A 23097-nucleotide genomic window follows, 5' to 3' on the forward strand; every position below is an offset into this window, starting at 1 on the left:
CTATGTCCATATATTTTTTAAAAAATATAATTGGTACATGGATAATTTCCTATAAGTGAAAATAAACAAACCCCATGATGTGACAAGGAGAAATTGCTCTCTTGAAAATGTGGACTAGAATTTGACCTTCATCTTCATTATACTATCTCAGCCACCTACTTAGAAGTGGAATGGGGCCTAGATGGAGGTAATGGGAGTTTCTCCAAAAGGAGCAATCAGGAAGATTTTTCCTAATATCAGGGGTCTTTATTTTTCAGGGAAATTGAGTCACTCATTGAGGTTATGAGAATTCCCCTGGATGTTTCCCCAGATAATATTAAACCCAGCCTTCCTTGAAACAACAGGAAATTAAGTGAATTCTTCACTTATTTCCATCCATGAATGTCTGTGATTACTGAGGAATTGTGAAAAATGATAATGCTGCCAAAATAATAGTCATACATTTAATATCTAAAATGTCTCATATAGCTGATAAATCAGGTAGAGATTAATTAGGTATCCCAGTTAGGTATCCCAATCTCTTATCACAGGTTTTGGGTTGAGAAGCAGTAAAACAAGAAAAGAACAAACTTTGAGAAAATCTGGGCTGGGTTTTATCTGAAGGGGGTGTATATCATTACTATATCTATAAACTTTGCAGACTTACAGTCCCCCTAAATCAACACCAGTGTTAAATGTTAAGTGTTATGGGTTGCCTGGGTGGCTCAGTCAGCTGGGCCTCTGACTTTGGCTCAGGTCATGATCTCACAGTCCGTGGGTTCGAGCCCCGCGTCGGGCTCTGTGCTGACAGCTCGGAGCCTGGAGCCTGCTTCAGATTCTGTGTCACCCTCTCTCTGACTCTCCCCCCCACCCCATGCTCTGTCTCTCTCTGTCTCAAAAATATATAAACATTAAAAAAAAATTAAATGTTAAGTATTAAACACATGTATTTCTACCTTGAGCCCTAGCCTTTCTAGTTAGAATGAGTGGAGAATAGATGCCCGGAATCAGGTCTCGTTTCCTTTACCAAAGCTAAGATAGGTCCTGATAGAGACTGTTATGGCATTTTGTAGGCACGATTCTAAAAGAAAGTCAGCTAGAAGGACTTCTTGCTATCCCTGAACATGGAATGAAGCCTCGTAAGTAACCTTGAACCACTCTGTTTCAGGGCAGTGGTTGTGTCTGCACCACATTCTCAAATAGATCTTCTTCTGCTGAAAAGATGCAGTGGTGATATCGTGCCTAAGATTCCTGCCCATGAATTTTTTCCTCAATCGAGTTCGATGAATAAATATTGAAAGGGCACAGTATTTGGTGATTGATTTTCATAAATGACTCCAGAACTTCGGTTTTTGCAGGCCTGAAAGATGCGTGATAAGACCCAAGAGATCCCAGCTACTCTCAGAAAAGGCAGTCAGAATCCCGAAGGCCGTGCTGAGTCAGCAGCTGCCTTCTAAGATTTATTTCAAGTCTCCTGGCAGAGGATACGCTGCCACGTTTGTTCTGTTTTTTTTTGGTTTTTGGTTGTTTTAGAATTAGTTTTAGGCCACTAAAAATAATTTACACCAAAACTCTCAGGTCAATTACTCCTGGAAAACTTTCATGTTACCAAGACAATGTGTCAACCGCCTTCTGGAGTAATAACATAACTGACCTGTCAAAATACACTCTTTATGAGCAGAAAACATAAGTTCTTAATGGTCGAGATTCAACTGGCTTTCTCATTCCTAGCTATTTCTGTTTTTTCTAAATCAGTATGAGATACAGGTCAACTTAGGACCTTATGGAATTAACGGGATTTGTCTCTTCAAAAAGGTGGTCAAGGGCTTTGAAGATGAAAACTTCCGGTAGAGTTAGCATAACTGATTCTTGGATATGGGGTAAAAAACATGATGAGTGAAGTGAAAAGATTCCAGGATTAATCCATACTCACAAAGTATATACATATGGGTTTAATATTAGGAAAAAGCCCTCAATAAAATTTTTTGATTATGCAAGTTATAAGGCAAAACCAGAGACATAGTTAAGTACATACTTTCCTCATTTTTCTTTGTACAATAATCTCTAATTTGCAATAATGGACACAAATCAGGCTAACGACTCTTCTTATTCAAACAATAAACATTGATTGAACTTAAGAATGTTCTATTTATGACTCGCTATGCTTGTTTTGAAGCATTTTTAAAGCAACACACTTTTTGCAAGGTCATCATTTGTTAAATGGATATCAGATGTTAAATGGATTCTCTAGGTTAGATCATCTAGTCATGTAACCAAAAATTATCTCACTTGACACTTCAGTCATCATACTGCTTTTCTACCTCCTTTGGTGTCTCTGACTTCATGCCAATTGACATAGTAACGAACAGGTGGACTTCAGTTGTGTGTATGAATTTTGTCTACTGGGACCTCAAAACGTAAACACTAGAATGCCCCAGTACTTAATTCCTTAGTGATCTCTTTTAGTCCCGTGACTTTAAAGACCTACTCTGTGCTGTTGACTTGCAGACTTATGTCCCGCCCAGCCATTGCCTTTGAAACACAGACCTACATGCAATTGCCTGCTTTGCGTCTCTACCTAGTCCTACGTCAGGCATTGGAAAATTAACATGACCAAAGTAAATGGTTGACCTTCACATCAAACTCCTTTGCCTGACATCTTCTACTTCTTAGTTTATAGCAACTCTATCCTTCCAAGTTCTCTGCCCAAATCAGTTGTTCCACCTTTGAATTCTTTCTTTCATCCCACATTCAACCTGTCAGTAAATCCTATTCGCCCTACTTTCAAAATATTTCCAGAATCTGAAAACTTTTCACCACATCTACTCCTGCCAATCTAGTTCAAGCTTCTATTACCTCTTGTCAGGATTTTCGGGGTCCTTTGGGGGTCCTTTCTTGAATGCTTATGGTTTGTGGTTTATTCTCACCATACACTAGACAGAATGGTCCTTTATTTATTTTTTTTTTAATTTTTTTTTAATGTTTATTTATTTTTGAGACAGAGAGAGACAGAGCATGAACGGGGGAGGGGCAGAGAGAGAGGGAGACACAGAATTGGAAGCATTCTCCAGGCTCCGAGCCATCAGCCCAGAGCCCGACGCGGGGCTCGAACTCACGGACTGTGAGATCATGACCTGAGCCGAAGTCAGACGCTTAACCGACTGAGCCACCCAGGCGCCCCAGAGTGGTCCTTTTTTTAAATGTTTATTCTGAGAGAGAGAGAGAAAGTATGAGTGGAAGGGGGCAGAGACAGAGAGAGAATCCCATGCAGGGCTCAATCTCATGACCACAAGATCATGGCCTGAGCTGAAATCAAGAGTCAGACACTGAGCCACCCAGATGCTGCCAGACTAATCCTTTTAAACGTTAAATCCTACCATGCTCTTCTCTGCCTCACAATCTCTAGTGGTTTTGCATGTCATTAAAAGTAATGGCCCAAATTCCAACATGGCCTACAAGGTTCTGTATGGTCTATCCCCATCTCTTGCCTCCACAGTTCTCTGATCTATGTTTTACTACCCTCACCATTGCTTCAGTTCAGATAACCAGGTTGTGAGAAAGGAGAGGAGAGAAGAATAGAATGGAACCACAGATAAAGCATTTAGATTCTGTGGGGATGTTTTTTTTTTCCCCCAAAATACTTTTGCATGGCTCACGTATGATGACAAGAGTAAGCTTGATTGTGAAGAAAACAACACAGCTTCTGGCCACAGCGAACTGTGCACTCAGTGCCCCCTCCCAGAACAAAGACTGTGGCTCTTTTGTCTTTTGCATTGTTGAATGCTAATGCAGTACTTACTGCATAATTAAGAAAAAAAAGAAGAAGAAAAAAGAAAGAAAGAAAAAAAAGAAAATGTTTGATAAGTCCCAAATTGCTATAGAACACTTGGTTCTTTCAATAATTTTGGCAAAGAGCCTTTAAAAAAAAAAGTAATGAAAGGTATCTTGATAAGTTTATGATATACCACACCCAGTGTCCATACACTTGTACTATTAATGGATGCATTCACCAAAGCTCACATATCCCTGTGCTGTAAGCCAAGCGGTTCCCAGGCTTCCCTGTTAGTAATGAGGACATCTAACGCCAAGTGATGTGAGTAGTTGAAAGGCCCATCTCTAGACTTCATTTTAAGGGTTTCTAAATGGGGAACTTTCTCAATATGGCCCTTATTTGTGCAGAATTTACACTCTGTGTCTTTGAGTTTTCAGGTAGTTTCCTGGTAAAACTTTCTAAGCCCAGGTATCTATATCTTATCAAAGAAATTTCCCAGAATTTATATTCACTGCAATCTACTGAGCCAGTAGAGGACTCTTTTTCTACATTTTAAAAAACATCATTTGTGTGGATAGCAGTTCCTTTAATTTCTGTAACTCAAAATTATGCAAGCTCACTGACTAGGAAATTCTCCTGAGGCATTTCAAATGTCAAATTGAGAAGCACATCAGAGAATTTCAGCATGAAATTTCGTATCCAACATGAGCCGGCACCACGTCGTCTAAGAATTAACAGTACTGGAATCCTATTTGGAAAGGTGTATGATTATGAAATGGCACAAGCAGCAATCCTTTATCAGAATATAAAAATGTCTTTAAAAATTTTAGCCGCCTGGCCTGACTGATTGGTGATGGTCAGTGAGATTCTGCAATATTCCGACAATTTTATAATGTCTCAAGCGAGCATAGTTCAAGTGTGCCCTCGGTGTAAAAAGTTTATGATGATATATATTAGGCCCCAAAGACGGCAGGAACATATGTCTTGTTTGGTTTTTCTTATTTTTCACAATGCCACTAATTTATTTTCTTCCAGGTAGAATACATGAACACCAGGAAACAAAGTGACAAATCTTGAATTTTTCCAAAAGCCCTCGAAGCAGCCATTTTTATCACAGGGTCCGAAACAGCCCTTGCGTGCCACATTCCCTGTTTCTAACACTTTTGCTCTTGTGCAGGGAATTCGTACTTATTCTTCAAGGGTTAGTTCAGGTGCCAATCGCTGTCCTGCTTTCTCTGAGGAATCCCACCCCACCGTCCCACACATCTGCCTATACCTTCATTATGGAACCCTTTTCTCTTTCCCTGCCGATGTTACAGCATCTCCCATATTAGTCAGTAATACCTGTCCGTATCTCCTCCTGGACTGTGACCATTGGGATGCCAAACACAAATAGCTTTCTTACCTCCAAATTCTTAGTGCAAATCAAGTAAAATGGTAAACAATGTTTGGGATTTGAAGGAGTTAAAGCAATTAATATCACAATGCCTTTCAATCAGTCACTCAAACAAAGACTCTCTCTTATAAATCTATGCTCTGCAATCATCAATCTCTTCCAGCACACAGAAACTCTAGAGTGTTTCACCACATATCCATGGGCCACAAAGGGATAAACCACTAACAGGATGGCACTGAATTGAAAAGGAGAGAAAATGAATTTAATAGGCACAGATACTAATTTTACTACTCTTAGGAGCATTGCTTCGTTTCAACAAATACATATGCACAGCAATATTCTTTCTTGAATTGGTACTCCTCTCCCTCTGAAGCACAGCTGCAGAGGCAGCCAAATATTATGGCATTGGAAGGGGACAGTGGCAGTGCCCCTAAAATTCCTAAAGCAGGTAGGTGAGCAGGAGGCAGAGAAGGTATCTCTGGGTCAGGCTCCAAAATCCAGATTCATTTTATTCATGTGGCTATTGTTTTATGCTGTAGTTCTATGGGAAATCATGGGAAGGGGCATACTGGATTTTTTTGGGGTCCTCACATGCTAATAGCCACTTGCCACTGATACTTAAGCGATTTAACACATTGGAGAATAAGTCTGTGTTTCAAATCCTCTACGCTGTAGAACTAAGTGTTCCCGGCTTATTCTATTTTTGCTGTTGGACCATTTCATTTGAAGGCACATTTGGGGAAGATGACAGCATTAATTTAGCTAACAATATTCATTTTGTTTTCATTAGTTGTTTTTGTAGTTTCCTATTTTGATGCTTGATCTGATAACTGCATAATACCCAGAGGGTGCCTCTGTTTGTATTAATAACAGCTTCTCATTCACACTTCATCAATGCTAGAATAGCCCAGCTTCACCGTCAAAGGAGCATGAATCAGAAATGTTTCTGAGAAGAGGGTCATTTCTAATGCAGATGGAAATTACAGGTAGGAGGTGAGGTGAGTAGGGAGACAGGCATACTCTGAAGTGTGAGGCCCTGTCCAGGATTAGCAGACTTGGGTTCTCTAAACAGCTCAGTGCTTTGGGCAAGCCACTTAAACCACCTAAACCTCAGTATTTCTGTCTTCAAAATGGGTGTGAGTCAGTTACAGTATAAAATAAAATTCATGATTCTGTAACTATATACTTGCATATTTAGAGTTTATAATTGTGTCAGCTCTGTTTAACTGAGCAATGAGGACCCTTGTGATCGCCTAACAGAAAGTTTTGGAAGGGTGCAAATAATTTAGAAGGGTGCGAGTAATTTTTTGACATCAGTAAATAATAACCATGTATCGGATGCTTATGTGACAAGCTATTCTGTCTTATGCATGTATAGTATTTAATCACTACTACCATGCTGTTTTAAAGAAAAGAATTTGAATTTATTCTATTAATTGTTTATGAACCTTGGCTCAGAATGCCTGTATCCAGGAAAATGTATTTGTACTTTGCTTATTATCCTTAACACATTAGATGAAATTATCTTTATATGTTTACTTCCCTCATTACACTTGATATTTCTGGAAATGAGGGCCCAAGCCTTATGTATTTTTAAATTCTCAGCATAGAACCCAATGTTATATAAAAAATTATAATAAACATTGGCTATACATAATTTAATGAATCAGCATTTCCAAAACCAATTTGTCCTGAAAATTCACTTCAGTATCTCTTCCTTTGTGAGTCTCTGAAAGAAAAAAAGAAAAATACAAAAATCAAATGTTTAATTCTATCAAAGTGGAAAGGGAAAAGCTGAGGCAGAAAAAGAAACTGAATATTTCAAATATGGTTAAATGTCCACACAAAGGAGGAAATAGTGCTATCATCATGAAATAAATCCTACCAATAAGGTAGGTAGCCTGAAAACTACTTTTTGAAATACCTATGTTCTTTATCTTATATTATTATAGGAAAAATTTTAATAGCATTTTTTTATGTGATGACTTATAGTAATCTCAGGTACTTTATCCAAATCTACCATAAGGACATTTAAAAAGTGGGCCATTGTTATGATCCAGGTGACCCATGGGGAACTGAGCCCAGTAGCAGTAGAAAGAACATGGCGTTAGAAGAGATCAATGAAAAAATTTTGTCATAAATTATGGCATAAAACTTGAAGGTGTGAAAAGAGGCCAGAACTAAGAGTTCTGCTGCCACCGTAGAATATCTCCTTTGTCATCCTCAAGGGCAAGTAACTATTTGCTCTCATCCTCTTCATCCTCCTTACTCATCAGAATACCAGAGTAAATAATATCTCAGTGTAGTCATATGTATGGAAAATGAATCTATAGTTACCCCAGGTTAGATTTCTCATATATTTAGAGAATGTGTCCACGTCAGCGACCATGAGTCATACCAAATAAATGACTATCACTCCTTAACCATGCTCTGAAAATATGTACAAAAATAACTACTCACTTAAATCCCCATTGAGCCCTTCTGTGTCTTTGCTGATTCAGAAGGATTATTTAGTGTTTAAATCTTCAGTGCCTTCTTTTCTATTCTTTTTCTTATCGTTTTGGATGGGAAAATAAAGAAATCTAAGTCATATTGCAGAGACTCACATTAGCATAAACGTTTCTCTTTTCTATGCAATTTAATTGTTCTTATGATTAAGAAAACAGAAGAACGAAATCAGTCTCTCTTTTGCACAATGGGAATAACACTGTGCAATCAATAACAATTCTGCACAAAAGCAGTGTAGTGATAACATTAAATGGTGACCATCTTTGCATTCCTCCTACTTCCAACAAATAGTTCCTTGGCTCTGTCACCAAAAGACAGGAGGACCTTGATAGGAATCTGAGCTTGTGAAAATCAATGAACAAAACGCATTGTGTGTTTTTTTTTCCAGTTTTTCCCTGCCCCAGATTCTCTCTCCTCCCTTTGATGCCTTTCTCTGTGCCCCAGGAGACTGATCCCCGTGCACCAGCAGACCCCCTTCCAGCTAAGCCCTACCAGTCAGGGGAATTAGAGGTTGGGTTCCCCTCTTCCTCCCTGCTTTGGATGGTGCCCCTCCACAACCACAGCTCTTTCTTGGCAGTCCCTCCTCACTGCTCAAGCTCTCTCTGATTCTGGGAACACTTTTTTTTTTTTTTTTGCCTGTTTCCCTTTAGACCAGAGGGTGGTATCAGCTTTCCGCTGTTGCTTATCTCTCAGTGTCTAATACCCTCTCTGTTCCCTGACCCAGAAATTCATTCCTTCATTAAATTCTTTTCACTGGAGTGGATTCTGTTTTCTACTGAATCTTGATTGATAACAATCATGAACTTGAAAGTAAACCGACTTAAACATTTCTATTCCAATCCCTCAACTCTGCTGAAATATCTATGAAAAATAACAGCCCTTCTCTTTGTGTAACAGAGGCTGGGATAAAACAGTTCAACAATCATGTCTGGGTTTCAGTAGCCAGAAGGGATTTTTAACCCTGGTAATCAGGGAGTGTAGGGATATTCATGAATTTTGTACATTGGAGAACTGCTTCTCCTGGACCCCACCATGGAGTCACCCTTCTTGCCAAAGCGAATGTGTTGTCATACTCCCTTTTACTGCAGTGAGAAAAGAGAAAGAGCAGTACTGACTTTGATCAGAGAACAATGCCAAGCGGTGCCACGTTGGAGTCTTGAGACCAAATGAAAAACTAGTAACACTGATCACATCTTGATTTCAGTGTTTTATATTTGGTTCATCAGGGATTTGTTTTCGTTAATTTAAATTGTTTATACTGAATTTTAAATGTTTTATCTTGATAACTGAGCTGTTTGGCATCTTCCCTTATATCTTGCACCCAAAGTGAGTACCTCACTGCCCTCTCTCTAGACCCGACCCTATTAGAAAGACTCAGAAAAGGGAAACTTCCTTCCAACTGAAAGAGAGTCAATGTAGGTTGTAGCATCGTTATTAAAGAAGCAAACTTGGAATTTAGGCAGACTTAGGTCTGGATTTTCCCCCTACTCGAGTTGTAACCTTGGGCAAGTTGCTAAACTCTCTAAACTTCAATTCCATCGTTGCAGAATGAATGTAATAGTATAGGCCAACAAACCCCGATCTGTACTGCAACACCCAAAATTTTCCTAGAACAAAATGATTATTCACACAACTGGCACAAATTCATTTGCAGCAAATTCTGACTGGACTGAGGTAAGGCAATTCATAGTCTTTCTTTATTCCACATATAAAGTGAGTACTTACAGGTACTGCCCCAAATGTCACAGCAGGAGGAGAGGGGCCCAAATTAGATGTATGTTATGTGTACCATATAGTCCGTCTAAAATTTGGAAGTTCTGAATTTAAAAAGTTAGGTGAGCCTGAGGCTATGGATAGTGACTGTGAATCTATAATAGTTTTGCATGGGGATTCAATGATATGTGGCATGAGAGTGCACCACAGAATGGGGGTACCCGGTGAATATTCACTGGAACAGATGCTTTCCCAGAACCCTGGAAACTCAGAAGCAGATATTCCATTCTGGGGCATCCAGACCCTAACACTGCTTGATCCCTGGTGAAATATGAGATCTTGGAGACACTGAGTTAGGTTCAAGAAGCAGATAGGTTATTATAGAAATCCTTCCCGAAAATGATGTAAACCCTGAACATGAAAGGACAGTGGCATGGCAAGAATGATTTGTCCTCCTTTGTGTGGACACCGCCTCAGGCAGCTGTGGGCTCCTGTTATATTTTGTGGGGAAGCAAGGAAGCCATGTTGAGATGTGCTCCATATACTCCTATTACGTGTGACTACCTCCCTTCTGATTAGGTTTGTATCTTTGGCTAATTAAATCAGGAACTTAATGTAACCTTGAAGCATGTACATGTGTTGGGAGTGGCTCTCTTCCTGTCCATCTGTAACCTAGCTGAGGCACCACAGTGCTCAATAAACATTGTCTATTAATGTCATCTTAAGCACGATGATTTCCTCACTGGCAACAGGCATTTTTCAGAATTGAAGCTTTCTTAGAAATCAGTTGATTTACAGTATAATCTTTGAGCAATTGCAGATGCAGAGACCAAAATTTCACTGTAATTATGACTAAAAGCTTGATTGAAGAAAGTGAAAACGTCATCCAGTCTGGGGTAGGATGTTAACTATATCAGCAAAACATGAATGATGAAGAGACATGGAGACTGGACCGTAACAGAGACAATTCCCTTAATTGTACATGACGAAGGATTTTTACCAATTTCCAATAAGAATCGGAAGTTAATTTTAAAGCCTGTTTTAAATTCTTCAGAGTTCCTTTTTTTTTTTTAATTATGCCTAAATTAACTTGTGAGAACGGAATAGTTTGTATTCTACAGAATGGGTTTAGTCATCATCATCTTTTAAATTGTCTACACATTGTCTTTACAGTAGTAGACGATTAATTCCACTGAAGACCCCATCTGTAACTTCCGTCAAACTCTGGCACTCAGATCAGACCCACTCTCGACTGTAGTCTTGTATCTGGGGAATTAACTATGAAGGTGGCCCAATGATGATACCAACACCCCTCAGGTTTGCTAATATTGATGAGGAGCTTGTGCACTGACCAGAATAATGCCACAAGATGGGCAATGAAGCAAACCACTCAACTCACATCATCTATTTTCTCATTTATAAAATTGCTCATTTATAAAATTGAATATTTTTTCAATTATTTTTTTTGCTGAACTCCTATTATTTTTTTAAGTAGGAAGAGCAAAATAGGACAGATAAAAATAGAGACATTCTGTTTGAAGAAGTTGAGATGCAGAGTTCTCACATTTTATCACTAGGTTGCCTGCCCCCCTCCCAATGCACTTATAAAGCACACTTAGGACTCTAAAGGGTCTTATAAGAATCAGTGGGTCAGATGGTTCCTAAGAAAGAATCCTTTCTACTCTAGCACTAATCCTAAAATCAGTGCTAAATCCACAAATCTATGAGTTTCTAATAGTTACCATTTACTAAGTGTTTAGGATATACAAGGCCTGGGGTAAGCATTTTATACACAGTATCCTATTTAAGCTTTAGAAAGGCAAGGACCACTTTTCCCCTTATACAGATTAAGGAAGTAAGGCTCTAGGGTTTAAATAACCTTCCTGAAGTCACAGAGCCAGTAATGTGGCTATAGAATTCAAGTTCAGTTCAGTTGACCCCAAAGCCCCTTGTTAACCAGTATGTCTATCAGCAAATCCAAAAGAGAAAAACTAGTCTGGTGAATAAATTTCTGGAAATGGTCTGGCCTGAAATGTAAAAAGATCTGAGCTTCACACTGGTTTTCTGTCCACTTTGCACAGTAGCTTTCTTTCCTCCTGCCCCTCCCCTACTCCCCATTGCACGCCACTCTCCTCTCTTCCCCTCCCCTCTCTTGTCTCTCCAAACCACCTCTCTAGGTATCCAGAAATTTATGGCAGGAAACGTGGACACTGACAGCCACCCAGTTTCACAGCTTATACCTCATGAATCCAGACAGCAAATGCCCAGGCCATTTCTTAGGGGTACTTGTTCCTATCTGGACCATTCCATTGCGGATCCATTCAAGAGGGCAGGATAAGGGTGAAATATGGCTATTCTTGTTGCAGCTGGATAGCAGTCCTCATAGAAAAGAGATGGTAAGGTACTAACACTCTAAATAAAATATTAGAAGGTGGTTTCATTTCATAGAAAGATGGTCCTGACCGGATTTGAAAAATATTGCTCTTACTTTCATTTTCTCATTGATATACTTATGTATTAAGTACCCTTTGGCCATGCTGTATGAATATGCAAAACTCTGGAAGTTCAAGAATGCAGTTTAATCTAGAGTTTTCAATTCACTATTTGTTCAAATTGCTACTTGGACAAATGGCTTCTCTCCTAGTTCAGTTTGTTTGTTTGTTTGTTTGTTTGTTTGTGGTATGGTTGTGTTTTTAATTTTGTTTTTTGGTTTTTGCTATTTTTAAATGAAATGATGTTCTTTAAAAAAAATTTCTTTAATGTTTATTTTTGAGAGAGAGCCAGCCTGAGTGGCAGAGGGGCAGAAAGAGGGGGAGACAGAAGAGCTGAAGCTGAGAGCAGAAAGCCCTATGTAGGGCTTGAACTCACAAGCTGTGAGATCATGACCTGAGCCAAAGTCGTCTATTTAATCGACTGAGCCACCCAGGTGCCCATGAAATGATTTTTTTTAGTTTATTTATTTATTTTGAGAGACAGCACAGCAGGGGAGGGGTGGAGACACAGAAAGGGAGAATCCCAAGCAGGTTCCATTCTGCCAGCACAGAGCCCAACATGGGACTCAAACCCACCAAGCTGTCAGATCATGACCTGAAGTGAAACCAAGACTCGGACGTTTAACCAACTGAGCCATCCAGGCATCCTGAAATGATATTCTTTAAAAAGTTCTTAATCACTAACATTTTCTAGGTTGCCAGATCTTTTCGGAAAATATTCCTAAAGCCAAATATAAATCCAAGCATTGGAGAGATTAAAGCATAAGTACTAACACTTTTCATGTGTAGTTGCTTGAGGTTTATATTTGACCATCTCTATAATTCTGTAGGATGCTGGTCCAGATGTCATGATGTCCTTAGTCATCTGTGCAAGGAAGAAACACATCAGGAGGTTAACTAGCTTGTTCATAATCACATAAGTGACACCACGGCTTGAACTCAGGTCTCCCAATTTAGAGTCAGTATGCCCTGATCATCTGGGTAATTTTCCCTAGCCATCAGAAAAGTTCAATTTTAGACATTGTCACTCTCCATCTGATCTTGGTTCCTAGTTCTAACTATATAGAAACATAGTACATGCTCTAGAGGTCTGACTGCCCCCTTCCTTAAAACAGCTTTTCATCTGGCATTTCCAGGCCATGTGATCAGTGTTGTCACTGTAGAAATGCAGCCTGCCTTATTTTGGAGCCTTAATTGACAGAACTTCTAGGTCTGGTCTGTTTAGTAGTCCACAAAGGGGAACCATGTACACCTAATCCTAATAAGCTCATTGTGTTTTATAGATGGGGGAAGGGGGTATAGAAGAAAAAATAACACAATGTAGGCAATGCATCTTTTCTATAATTTGCTGCTTCATTTACTCTCAGTTCACCTCCTGTATCTGAATCAACCATCTATCTCCTTCTATACAAGGTTACTTAGTCAGGATACCCAATGAGGTTGTGCCTTGTAGAATAAATTCTATGCTCAAAATGGTCCTAATTAAACAATCTTTTCAGCTTTGAGGGGGGAATCTAGCTTTAGTTTAAAAATGCTTTTTTCTATAAATTCAATCACCTCAGTGTCAATGACCACATATGTACCTAAATCAATTTTAGAAGACCTTAAGTTGGATCATTAGGAAATAATATCAGGAAAATGAAAGAGTAAATATAACCACAGCCCTCATGGATACATCCCTTTTATTTCTCCCTTCTTAATTCTTTGAATTCAGCATTTACATCTATCAATGAATACTAAAATGGCATTATTGAAACAGATGATTGCCCTTCTAACTATCCACATGTCTCTTATCCCAATTCTTACCTTTGAACTCTACATAGTATCTGACTCTAGTAATCACCCCTCTCCTTCTTTGATTTTGAGGCTAGGATGCTCAAAATCTTTCTTTCACCTTTCTCAATGTCCCAAGCACCTTCTCCACTTGCGCCTAATGTTAATTTTATCTTCCTCTTCTCTCTTCCTACCTCAAATGTCACATGTAGTTCTCAGCTTCAAATAGCATTATAGGAAAGACCTCCAAATACAAATAATTATAAATTTCCTAGCCAAAAGAAATGAAACAGAAGGGGTGGCACTGACTAATGCACACATCGCTAATTACCCATTGAGAAAAGAATCCGTGGGCTCCTGGGTGGCTCATTTGGTTAAGTGTCTAATTCTTGATTTCAGCTCAGGTTAGGATCTCACGGTTTGTGATCACTATGCTCTGACAGCATGGAGCCTGCTTGAATTATCTCTCTCTCTCTCTCTCTCTCTCTCTCTCTCTCTGCCCCTCCCCCACTCTCTCTCTCAAAATAAATAGACTTTGAAAAAAAACAAAAAAAAAGGAAAGAGAATCCATGTGTTCCCTGAAAAAGAGACACACTGGATTTATGATTTATAAACTGTTCAAATTTGTATTCCTGTTTATAAAACTTAGAGATCCCCCTACTGCTTTGGGGAAGTTTTTTGAATCCTGTTTACATAAACTTTGCCTCTTTGTTTCTCCTTTCCAAAAGCATAAAGACCTACTTATATTATCTGGATTTGATATCTACATTTATTGATATGAGAGTCATTGGATTTTGAATATTAATTCATTATTTTCAGGTCATGCTACATAGAAACAGACCATGCACAAAGTAAAACCTGAGAAAATAAAGTTTATAAAACCTAACTGTGAACCTATATGAAAAATATTTAACTGTATTTGTTTGTGATAGTTTTATAGATATCCTCTCCAGACCTTGCAAACTTTTACCTGCATAAAGATTCTTTTTTTTTCTGCTAGTACTGATGTGTGAATTCAGCAAACTTGCAGGATATAAAGTCAACATGCAGAGATCAATTGTATTTCTATAACACCAATCATGAAGCAACAGAAAGAGAAATCAAGAAATTGATCCCATTTACAACTGCACCAAAAATGAGAAGATACCTAGGAATAAGCCTAATCAAAGAGGTAAAAGATCTGTATACTGAAAACTATAGAAAACTTATAAAAGAAATTGAAGAAGACACAAAGAGGTGGAAAAACATTCCATGCTCATCGGCTAGAAGAACAAATATCATTAAAATGTCTATACTATCCAAAGAAATCAATGCACTCCCTATCAAAATACCACTAGAATTCTTCACAGAGCTAGAAAAACAATCCTAAAATTTTTATGGAACCAGAAAAGACCCCAAATGGCCAAAGTAATATTGAAAGAGAAAACCAAAGCTGGAGGCATCACAATTCCAGACTTTAAGCTGTATTATTAAGCTGCAATCATCAAAACAGTATAGTACTGGCACAAAAACAGACACATAGATTAATGGAACAGAATAGAGAACCCAGAAATGGACCCACATATTTATGGCCAACTAATCTTCGACAAAGCAGGGAAGAGTATCCAACGGAAAAAAAGACAGTCTCTTCAGCAAATGGTGTTGGGAAAACTTTACGGCAACAAGCAGAAGAATGAAACTGGACCATTTTCTTACACCATACACAAAAATAAATTCAAAATGGATGAAAGATCTAAATGTGAGACAGGAAACCCTCAAAATCCTACAGGAGAAAACAGGCAGCAATTTCTTGACCTTGGCTGCAGCAACCTCTTACTAAACATGTCTTCACAAGCAAGGGAAATAAAAGCAAAAATGAACTATCAGGACCTCATCAAGATAAAAAGCTTCTGCACAATGAAGGAAACAAGCAACAAAACTAAAAGGCAACTGACAGAAAAGGAGAAGATATTTGCAAATGACATAACAGATAAAGGGTTAGTCTCCAAAATCTATAAAGCACTTATCAAACTCAACACCCAAAAAACAAATCCAGGGATGAAATGGGCAGTAGACATGAATAGACACTTTTCTAAAAAGACATCGAGATGGCAAACAAACTCATGAAATATGCTCAACATCACTCATGATCAGAGAAACATAAATCAAAACTACAATAAGATACCACCTCACACTAGTCATAATGGCTAAAATTAACAGCACAGGAAAACAACAGATGTTGGTAATGACATGGAGAAAGGGGAACCCTCTTGCACTGTTGGTGGGAATGCAAACTGGAGCAGTCACTCTGGAAAACAGTATGGAGGTTCCTCAAAAACTTAAAAATAAAACTACCCTACAGCCCAGCAATTGCACTATTAGGAATTTATCTAAAGGATACAAAACTGCTGATTCGAAGGTGCCTATGCACCCCAATGTTTGTAGTAGCGCTATCAACAACAGCCAAATTATGGAAAGAGCCCAAATGTCCATTGAGTAATAAATGGATAAAGAAGGTGTGGTGTATATATACAATTGAATACTACTCAATGATCAAAAAGAATGAAACCTTGCCATTTTCAACAGCATGGATGGACCTAGAGTGTATTATGCTAAGCAAAATAAGTCATTCAGAGAAAGACAAATATCATATGATTTCACTCATATGTGAACTTTGAGAAACACAACAGATGAACATAGGGGGAGGGAAGGAAAAATAAGATAAAAACACAGGGGGAGGCAAACCATAGAGAGACTCTTAAATAAAGAGAACACAAGCTGAGGATTACTGGAGGGGTGTTGGGTGGCAGGATGGGCTAAATGGATGATGGGCATTAAGGAGGGCATTTGTTGGGATGAGCCCTGGGTGTTGTATGTAAGTCATGAATCACTTGCGTCTACTCGTGAAACTAATATTACACTGTATGTTAACTAACTTGAATTTAAATAAATAAATGTTTTAAAAAGATCCTTCCTTTCTATATGAATTGCAACTCCCATAGTTACTCTGAGTGAGAGGACACTGAAGGGAACATGAGTCTCTGAGTCAAGACTCAAGTCCATATAAAGGCTCCACAACCTTCCAGTTCAACCTCAGTTTCTTTATTTCTTAACAGAATTACTCATAAATGACTGCTAGCATTCTTGGAGGGATGAAAGGTGATGATGTAAAATGAGTAGAACATAGTAGATTCTCAGTAAAAAAAAAAAAAAAAAAAAAAAGAGTTGCTCTTACAGTGAGGACCTCCATAGTAGTGCAGAAGGACCAGAAGGCTAAAAGAAGTCCAGATGGAATAAAGGAAGGCAGTAATTTGATCAAAACCAGGAAGTCGAGTTCAAGACAGATCAAGATATCCTGCTCTCCACTTCTATTCAGTATTTTCAACAATTGCAATTACAACTATTATTTAAGTTTTCTTAGTGTTATAAGGAAAAGAGTTAAACGATATGACAAAATCCAAGATGGTTGAGGGCTCTGGTGTAAGTGACAAAAAAAAAAAAAAATCAAGAATTGTGAGGGCCTCTGGGTAGTGTGTCATGCGGGAAGTGTCACATAGGTGTTTTGTTTTTTTTACTTGCTTACTTACATTATAGGATCATTTAGTCTTAACCTCCTTTATTTAAAGGCCGGATGTGAGTATAGCATAGTTATATGCTATTATAACCAATGAACCTTATCAGGTTTAGAGGCAGAAAGGGAGGGGTTATGTGCTGTGTCTCTGCCATCCCTGATAGTCTATAGGTATTCAAGAACATTTGCATGGCTATATGGGTAGGCTTTAAAAGTTTTCTCAAGTCTCTCTGAAATAAACTTTGATATAAATGCTCTGTGCCTCCATAAGCCTTAGTAGACTCAGATCTTCATGCAGTGAAAGGATGTTTCCTCTGCTTCAAAAATCAATCATTGCAAATAGCAGAGGGAACTTGAACTCCCTCATACTGATGTCAAGCTTAAAGAAAAAAGAAAAGAAAATACCTTACTGCAGGAGGATGAAAAACAAATCCTAGCAACTGACCTTCGACTGAGTAGTTATAGGAAAAGGCTCTGTTTGTTTCCCTGAGCCAATTGAATCGTTATGCTCCCTGTACCCTGGAAAAATATCAACTTCAATTAGAAATTAAAAAGAAAACCCTGGACAGAATGTTTGATCAATTAATGGTTGATCATATCTTTCGCAGGACACATCTAAAAGAGAAGGCTTGTAATAAGTGCCACAAAACTATCCTACCTTAGATTATTCCTAGAAAGTCTTGAGTACATCTCCCATAAAATGAACAAAGAAATCCTGATACTAGTTCATCGATTTTCAAATATCCAGAAGTTGATTATTCCATTTGTGGATAGTTCATATCTCTGTTCTCCTTCGGCTCTCTTTGGCTGAATGCCTTTTGGCTATTATAGTGCCCATGTGCACTTCCACAAGAGAATGGGTACAGAGAGATATCAGCAAGCATACAAATCAAGAGACCCATAAGAGTGAGAGACTAGTAAGCACCTTGGCTAAATGAGACTCCTGTATTACCTATAGATCTAAAAATTCTGTGCTTTCCCTATAATCATTCTGTAATGTCTTGGCAGTTCAGGGCTTTGTATCATCAGCATTCAATAAATCTTAGCAGAAAGAAAATATAGCACCATGGTAGAGATCCCAGCTGTACAGCTGAGTTCCCTGCATTCACTCTCAATTTCTAAAGCTGATTAACTCACTTACTTGACCTCTCTATGCCTTAGTTTTTTTTATTTGAAAATAGCACTGTTGCAGACTGCATTGTTATCCAAACATGTTTTAAAGGGGCAAAGTGTGAAAATGAGGAGGAACAAGAGGAGAAAGACTAAATGAATTTCTGCCATTTTCACAGCTCCTGACCAACAGCAAAAAAAGGCAGCTATCTATGGTGAAGAAAACATATACACCTCCCCAAACAGAAAAGTCGATAGACCATGGGCACTCCACTCAATCACTCTCACTAATGTGGTTAGTTCATGATGAAGAAGGTGAATCCAAAACTGATTTCTATGCCCCTTGGCAGGAAAGGATACTCTCTACCTTTCCAAAATGGACTTTGGTACCACTATTCAAACACGGAGAAAATCTGCATAAGTTTTATTAAATTACCCAGCTGTGACTGACAAAAGATTCAACTTTCTTCCTACCAATCTCGGACTACTGAATTCCTGAAATGTGGAAAATCTGATGTATTATAAAGCTAAATTGTCCAGCTTGTATTTTAGGAGACGGATCTGAAAAATTCCCTGGAAAATAGGTGGTAAACCCAAGAATAAAACCACACTATCTGCGGGCATGGGTGATCAAACTTACATAAACCTGTGGTACACAAATAATACAGGAAGAGTGGAAAAACTAGGAAAGAAGAGTATTTAAACATTGGAAAATAAAGTATAGCATACCAAAGCTAGAGTTAAGAGATTGATTCTAGATTTTTTAGAGGATAAAGCCTCTATGGTCACTCTCAAGAAAATTAAAAGAATCACAGACTTTATAAAACAATAGATAAAAGATGAGATAGACCAGTGATTAAATAGGATAAACAGCAGAATTTAAAAATTTTAAAGAACTTATGGAAAAAGATGAGCAAATGAGCTCATTTTAAAACCACGAGAATGGGAAAATAATGAATGTAAAATAGAGAAAATGCAATTGGGAAATGGCTACAACCCAAACAAAGTTTTAATAAAATGGAGAAAGGGCAGAGTGCTAATATATCATAATACCTGTATCTCTGAAAAACAGCCTAAAGATCAGAAATGGGGAGGAGAGAAACAGTCAGTTGTGTTGCTTCTAACCAAAGTCAAATGAGCTAAGTCAATACCAAATGTCAAACAGAGTATTTGCATACACAAGGGCTCTCTTCTAAGTCACTACAATCTCCCACTCAGGAGAAGGCATGTTTATTGCAGGAGGGACTGTAGGTTTTAGACTCACTCAACCAGAATCCATAGGAATGGGGACTAAGAACCTGCTTTAACAGCATCATGGGAGCTTCAGATAATGGGAATTGAAGGATTATGCTGAGTCACGTAACAGTTGTGTTTTTTTTTTTAATTAAAAAAAATTTTTAAGTGTTTATTTATTTTTGAAAGAGAGAGAGAGACAGAGTGTGAGTGTGAGTGGGTCAGAGAGAGGAGACACAGAACCCAAAGCAGGCTTTAGGCTCCAAGCTGTCAGCACAGAGCCTGATGCGGAGCTCGAACCCATGGACTGTGAGATCATGACCTGAAGTAAGTCAGATGCTTAACCGACTGAGCCACCCAGGTGCCCCAGTTCTGAGATTTTATATATATATATATATATATATATATATATATATATATATATGATGCTAATATATGTTTATATATATCTTATGGTGAAATACAGCAAATATATAGAGAGAGGGAGAGAGATAAATAAAAGATTGTGTGTGTGTATATGTATGTATAATAGATATGATACTATATACTGTGCATATTACCATAGAGAATTCACCATGAAGTATCCACAGATCATTTGTAAGTTAACAAGGAAAACATTAATAGACACCAAAAGGTACAAATAATCAGATCACTTTTCTTCATCTAGACTTCAATAACCTGGGAAATAAAAATATAATTTAAATGTAAAGCAAATATCACAGCCTTTTTAAAATGTAAAAACTCCCTTCCACAGGGGTGCTTGGGTGGCTCAGTTTGTTGAGTGTCTAACTCTTGATTTCTGCTCAGGTCATAATCCCAGGGTTGTGGGATCAAGCCCCACATTGGGCTCTATGCTGAGTGTGGAACCTGATTTCTATCTCTCTCCCTCTGTCCCTCTCCCCCCACTCATGTTCTCTCTCTCTCTCTCTCTCTCTCTCTCTCTCTCTCTAAAAATAAAAAAATAAAAATTCCAAAAAAATAGCACCTGCCCATAGTAGGTGCTCAATATAAAAATACTTCTCACAAAATTTACAATTAAAAGAACAAATAAAGGTTAACATTACCAAAAAATTATAAAATAATAAAAAGAAAAACATTTTCAAAACAAAGACTTATAATCAAAGCTGTACATGGAAGAAGAAAATTTATAGCCTTAAACACATCACTAAATAATAATGTATTAAGTTAAATAAGGCATTCAGCTCAAGAACCTCGGAAAAATATAGCAACAAACGAACCCGTAAGAAAGGCAGAATGAAGGAATGAATAAAGATGAAACTAGAAATCGGTGAATTAGTAAATAGAAAACAAAACTTGGAACTGGTAAATATAGATGAAAGTCAATTATTTGCAGGAGGGTGGAAAAATTGTTTTAAAATAAGACAAAAAAAAGGGGGTGCTGTGCCTGGGTTGCTCAGTTGGTTGAGCAACAGACTCTTGATTTGGGCTCAGGTCATGATACCAGGATCACAGGATCCAGCCCCATGCTGAGCATGGAGTCTGCTTAAGATTCTCTCTCTCTCTCTCTCTCTCTCTCTCTCTCAAAAAACAAAAACAAAAACAAAAAGGGTGGGGAGAAGCACAAATACACATTAAAATATAAAAGAAAAAAATATACAAAGAAAAAATTTTAACTGTGCAAAGGATTATTTTATTTAACTCTGCAAGTAAGTCTTTAACCATTAATAAAACAGATAGTTTTTTTAGGAAAGTATAAATTATCAAAAGAAATCCAGAAAATATAGGAAACCTACACAGACCCAAATGAATAAGTGAAACAAAGTTATTCCCTAAACTGCCAGTTTTCATAGAAAATTCTTCCAACTCTTAACATAAATAATTTTATGTTATTTAAATGTTTTCAGATCTTGGAGAGAAAGATGAAAACTTCCTATTATTTCTTCAAATCCAGGAGAATAAGACTCATATCATGACCTGACAAAAATATTTTCAATATTTTTAAAAATATAAAATAAATGAACATTCAACTAAAGTAGCTTGAATAATTAAAATACACAATGAAGGTAGCATGAAGAAATTAATAAAGAGTAGAATGGTGAATTAAAAATAGAAAAATAAGATTTAATAAGTAAACAGAAGAACCTAAGAATGTGAGGATAATACTATATGTCATCAAATCCTGAGGTTCTCTTAAAAAGGCACTGAAATATTCTTCCTCTTCAAATCTCCAAGTTTTTACTTCTATTTCTTTTTATAAAATACCAAATTTCAAAACTCCTAGTTTTTTCTTCTATTTTTTTTTTTATAAAACACCAACTTTTATTTAGTATTTATTATGCATTCTTATTCCTAAAATGGGCAAAGCTCCATCTCTTGGAATTCAGCTCGGCCAAATTAATATGTCCCATTAATTACAGGACTGGCATTCAAAGAGGAGATGATCACTGTTTTCCTGTACGTAAGTCTAGGGAAGACAAACCTATACAGAGAGATGCACCCTTAGGTAGCAAGCATGTTAATGGAGTTAACGGAAAAAAGGATGATTCATTGCTTTTTTCCCCTATTGAACAAAGATAATTTATTCTGCTCAAGACAACTTATTGCACAACAAGCTTCAACAGGGAAAAGCAAAACAAAAAAAAAAAAAAATGAAGTGATGTGATTTGAGTTACTGTTATGTATTAACGTCATGAAATCACCGAGAAATCACTTAATTTTCTTGGGTCTCAGATCCCTCATGTCAGAAACTAGGGTAATGACTCTGCCTACAGTACTCAGCTCATAGGGTATGAGGCTCAAATGAGATCGTGTTCCTGAAACCCTTTTAAGTATGCAATATGCAAAAGTTATTTTCATTAAAACCATTAGCATCAAAGTGCACGTGATTGTGAATTTCACAAGTATAGTTGAATTCACGCTTCCTCCGTTTGCTCCAGAAAACCATCTTGAGACACATTTTTTTTTTGTCAACACTTTCTTAAATGACTAGTGTGCAAAGGATCTGATTCACAAATATAATGGCTCTTCTTAAAGCCCTACTCATACCCTAAATTAATTAAGATCAGTCTGTGTCCAGAGTGTCAAGTTCTTTGTAGCCTAAAAAAAAAGATACTCTTTAGGACATGCTGCACTTACTCCTTCTGACTATATTCATTATTTAGACAATATTTAGTAATCATGTACTTACAACATAATTACAATTACAAAACAATAGTTCTCCAATCTGACCTCAGATTAACAGATCCCACTTACTCCCAGCTCTCCGCTACAGTGAATGGTCACACTAATATACCTTGTAGAATGTTGACATTCTGCTCCTCTGTCTGAGAGTGATATGCTTACTAAGAATTGATGTCTGGGGCACCTGGGTGGCTCAGTCAGTTAAGTGTCTGACTCTTGATTTCGGATCAGGTCCTGATCTCACAGTTTCGTGAGTTCAAGCCCCACGTTGGGCTTTGTACTGACTCTGCAGAGCCTACTTGGGATTCTCTCTCTCTCTCTCTCTGTCTCTCTCTCTCTGCCCCTCCCTGGCTCACGCTCTGTCTCTCTCAAAATAAATAAATAAACTTTAAAAATGAAAAAAAAAAGAGTATGTCTATTTCTGATCTAT

At 37.7% G+C, this 23097-nt stretch overlaps 1 long non-coding RNA gene across 15 annotated transcripts in view; it reads right to left on the reverse strand.

Annotated features, from left to right (window-relative positions):
- LOC102958195 overlaps positions 1 to 23097 on the reverse strand; it is a 194488-nt gene that overhangs the window by 16001 nt on the left and 155390 nt on the right. For 9 of the 15 annotated variants that reach the window (XR_006217921.1, XR_006217914.1, XR_006217907.1 and 6 more), the window contains 2 exons: positions 7608 to 7698; positions 6791 to 6876 (listed from right to left, as the gene is read on the reverse strand). The exons of 1 other annotated variant lie outside the window; for it this stretch is intronic. This is a non-coding gene — a long non-coding RNA (uncharacterized LOC102958195). Of the gene's footprint in view, positions 1 to 6790; positions 6877 to 7607; positions 7699 to 12634; positions 12726 to 23097 lie in introns of those variants that run through there. 5 more of the 15 variants (XR_006217913.1, XR_006217910.1, XR_006217916.1 and 2 more) reach the window with 3 other exon arrangements.

This window comes from Panthera tigris, chromosome B2 (assembly GCF_018350195.1).
Source record: "Panthera tigris isolate Pti1 chromosome B2, P.tigris_Pti1_mat1.1, whole genome shotgun sequence".
Classification (NCBI taxonomy): domain Eukaryota; kingdom Metazoa; phylum Chordata; class Mammalia; order Carnivora; family Felidae; genus Panthera; species Panthera tigris.